General features: G+C 44.2%; 1 long non-coding RNA gene across 1 annotated transcript; it reads right to left on the bottom strand.

The window, feature by feature from the left end:
• Positions 1 to 301: 301 nt before the first annotated feature.
• Positions 302 to 2,036, bottom strand: LOC307226969. The gene is made up of 2 exons (XR_013843748.1): positions 1,997 to 2,036; positions 302 to 427 (listed from the first exon to the last, which is right to left on the bottom strand). It is a non-coding gene; the product is annotated as an uncharacterized lncRNA (long non-coding RNA).
• Between the last annotated feature and the right edge of the window lie 1,429 nt (positions 2,037 to 3,465).

Genomic DNA, 3,465 nt, shown 5'->3' with positions numbered 1-3,465 from the left:
AATGAGCCAGCATGTCAGCACCCTGGAAGCATTTGTGAACAATAGGGAAATTAGAATTTTCTAAGTGATGGATGTTTAACAATTAGGGACCTTACAAAGCAGGTGCGGTAACTTGAAAGGAAAGTATAGGCAGCGACTCTCGAGAATAAATGACTCTGAGAGTTGGATTAATAAAACATGGGCAAAGAGAAAGTGAGTATCCGGGTGGGGAGATGATTTGGGAAAGTGTGGGGAGATGGAGAAAAAGAAAAAGCTCAATGAAGAAAAGGAATATAGCTTAAAAACCAGGGACGCAAACTCCTAACTTGCAAAATTCTTATCAATTAGAACCTTCTTTTCATGTTACCATCATCCAGCACCATAGCTTCCTGATACTCTGATTTGTTTTCAGCATGAACTGCTGCTGCAGATGATGATGATTCAATTTCTGAAAAATTCCAAGTGGTTTACTTCATAAGAGAAGGCAGTTTTAACAGGAAACATCATAATGTTAACAGATTAACAGCCAAAGAAAGCATTTGTTGTTGTTTAGTCATTTAGTCGTGTCCAACTCTTTGTGACCCCATGGACCAGAGCACGCCAGGCACTTCTGTCTTCCACTGCCTTCCGCAGTTTGGTCAAACTCATGTTGGTAGCTTCGAGAACACTATCCAACCATCTCGTCCTCTGTCGTCCCCTTCTCCTTGTGCCCTCCATCTTTCCCAACATCAGGGTCTTTCCCAGGGAGTCTTCTCTTCTCATGAGGTGGCCAACGTATTGGAGCCTCAGCTTCACGATCTGTCCTTCCAGTGAGCACTCAGGGCTGATTTCCTTCAGAATGAATAGGTTTGATCTTCTTGCAGTCCATGGGACTCTCAAGAGTCTCCTCCAGCATCATAATTCAAAAGCATCAAGTCTTTGGCAATCAGCCTTATTTATGGTCCAGCTCTCACTTCCATACATCACTACTAGGAAAACCATAGTTTTAACTATGTGGACCTTTGTTGGCAAGGTTGGCAAGAAAGCATTGTTGTTGTTGTTGTTTAGTCTTTTAGTCGTGTCCGACTCTTCGTGACCCCATGGACCAGAGCACGCCAGGCACTCCTGTCTTCAAGAAAGCATTAGCCTTGGCCAAAAGTCTTGTGGAAGAGGTATATCTTGCAACCTCCTCCAAAAGTGATCAAAGAGAGCGGCTTATCACTTTAGGGAGGGCTTTGTACAATTTCAGTTATGCCTCCTGGCCTTCATTCTCTGGACTTATTGAAAAGAAAGCACAGACAACAAAGCCTGTTGAGTAGATCTTAATGTTATGTATTCAGTGGTCTGTGTTTGCCTGAGCTTGAGTCTGGACTAAGGATTCTGAGTCCCTGTGTTCAGACTCGATACATGATATCCAATCACAGAACATTTCAGAATTTTGGCCTCCACTATTGGCCCTTAAACTCATAGCTTGGAAGTTTAGATAGCCAAACACGTTGGGAGTGGGAGTGGCCCAGGCCTTCAGAAAGGTATCTAAGCAGTTCCTTTGCCCCTGTTGTCCAGTTATGTAGTTCAATAAAGGTTCTTGATGTTATCATTGTGCCTTGCCTTGTGGGAACCCACCTACATTTCCCTTAACTTGGGAGTGTGTTCACACAAAGGATGAGGGCCTCAGACTAGGAAAGGCTCTAAAACCAGCATCTTGAACTGGTATCACCAGCAAATTAGTAGCCTATATCACTCATGCAAAACACCTGTTAGAGAACAGTCAAGTAGCACTGTGCACCAGGTATAGATCTAGACACTGGTTTAAAAATGCTACAAATAAGTCAGAAATTAAAGCGCTAAAACAACAAAAACAAAGCCTATGTAAAAATCCATATAAACTCCTTTTTGCTCTCTGGCACCATATGGTGTTGTTTATCAAATATTCAAAACATATTCTTATGACAAATGTGGGATGCTGGTGGTGCTGTGGTCCAACCACAGATACCAGCAGCCTTCAAGCAAGCAAATTTGCCTTATTATCGCTCCCTACCTGGGCGGTGCTGAATATCACATCTATAGCCAGGTGTGTCCTACTGGAAACAGAAAAGGGCTTTCCCCTTGGTCTGCCTTTATATCCACTCAGTTGCCAAGTGCTTTTGTGACATCACAAGAAACCCACAGCCAATGGAAACAGGAGGCATCACCTTCATTGCTTTGAGCCTCACAATGGCAGGTGGACCTATCAGTGATTGTATGCTTGTTTATTCAGGAAGCAGGTGGTGCTGTGGTCTAAACCATCGAGCCTCTTGGGCTTGGCAATCAGAAGGTCAGTGGTTCAAATCCCCATGATGGAGTGAGTTCCCGTTGCTCTGTCCCAGCTTCTGGCAACCTAGCAGTTCAAAACTACACCAGTGCAAGTAGATAAATAGGTACCCCTGCGGCGGGAAGGTAAATGGCGTTTCTGTCATGGTGTTCCGTTGTGCCAGAAACAGTTTAGTCATGCCAGCCACATGACCTGGAAAGCTGTCTGTGGACAAACACCAGCTCCCTTGGCCTGAAAGCAAAAAGAGCGCCGCAACCCCATAGTCGCCTTTGACTGGACTTAACCATCCAGGGGTCCTTTACCTTTTTACCTTTTTATTATATTGTGATGGCCATTCGCTGTAAACAATAAAATCTACCGACTGGCAAGTCAAGATGTTACAATTGGTATATAAATCCTTGGAACAGTTTACTTGTGGGATCTCCTTGCCACGTATGTGTCCATTCAACCGCTTTTGATCTACAGAACTGGCACTGTTACAGGTGCCACATAATACTTGTTCTGCAGTTGTAAGAAATATTTTTATGTATTCTTTGGAACTCCCTGCCTATTGACATCAGGCAGCTGCATTCCCATGAGCTCGTCCTACACTCGAGTAGTACCCTGGCAGAGAGACATGCCCGACTGGTATGTTCTCTCCCTCTTGGTCAATCGTTTGGGAGCTTCAAAAGCTTTCTTCAGCCCTAACACCACAGTGACTGATGCCAACAGACATCGGCACACTTAGGGATGTGCAGAGTTTGCGCTGCTTGCATAACAGACCTCAGAAACTCAGCATTTTGGCTAATCTACTTTATTTACATATAAACACACACGGAACACTGCAGCATGACTCCCTCTCTCTCAAGATTCAGACAGCAAAGAGAAAAAACAAAGGACAATACTCCCACTTCACGGAACACAGTAACACAAACATCCTGTCTCCGTCACTTCCCACTCTATGGAGTCAAAACATATACCATCATGTGATAGACAACAATCCCATGACTGCAATCATGGAGCAGGAATTCTAACAGCTTTTCTGGGTTCCGTTGTGCGGAAGCAGTTTAATCATGCTGGCCACATGACATGGAAAGCTGTCTGTGGACAAATGCCAGCTCCCTTGGCCTGAAAAGTGAGATGAGCACTACAACTCCATAGTGGCCTTTGACTGAACTTAACCATCCAAGGGTCCTTTACCTTTTTTTCTTTTACCT

Source organism: Podarcis cretensis (genome assembly GCF_951804945.1).
Source record: "Podarcis cretensis genome assembly, chromosome: 11".
Taxonomy (NCBI): Eukaryota; Metazoa; Chordata; class Lepidosauria; order Squamata; family Lacertidae; genus Podarcis; species Podarcis cretensis.
Note: the sequence above shows the minus strand (reverse complement) of the source record. Positions and strands in the feature narration are given on the sequence as shown.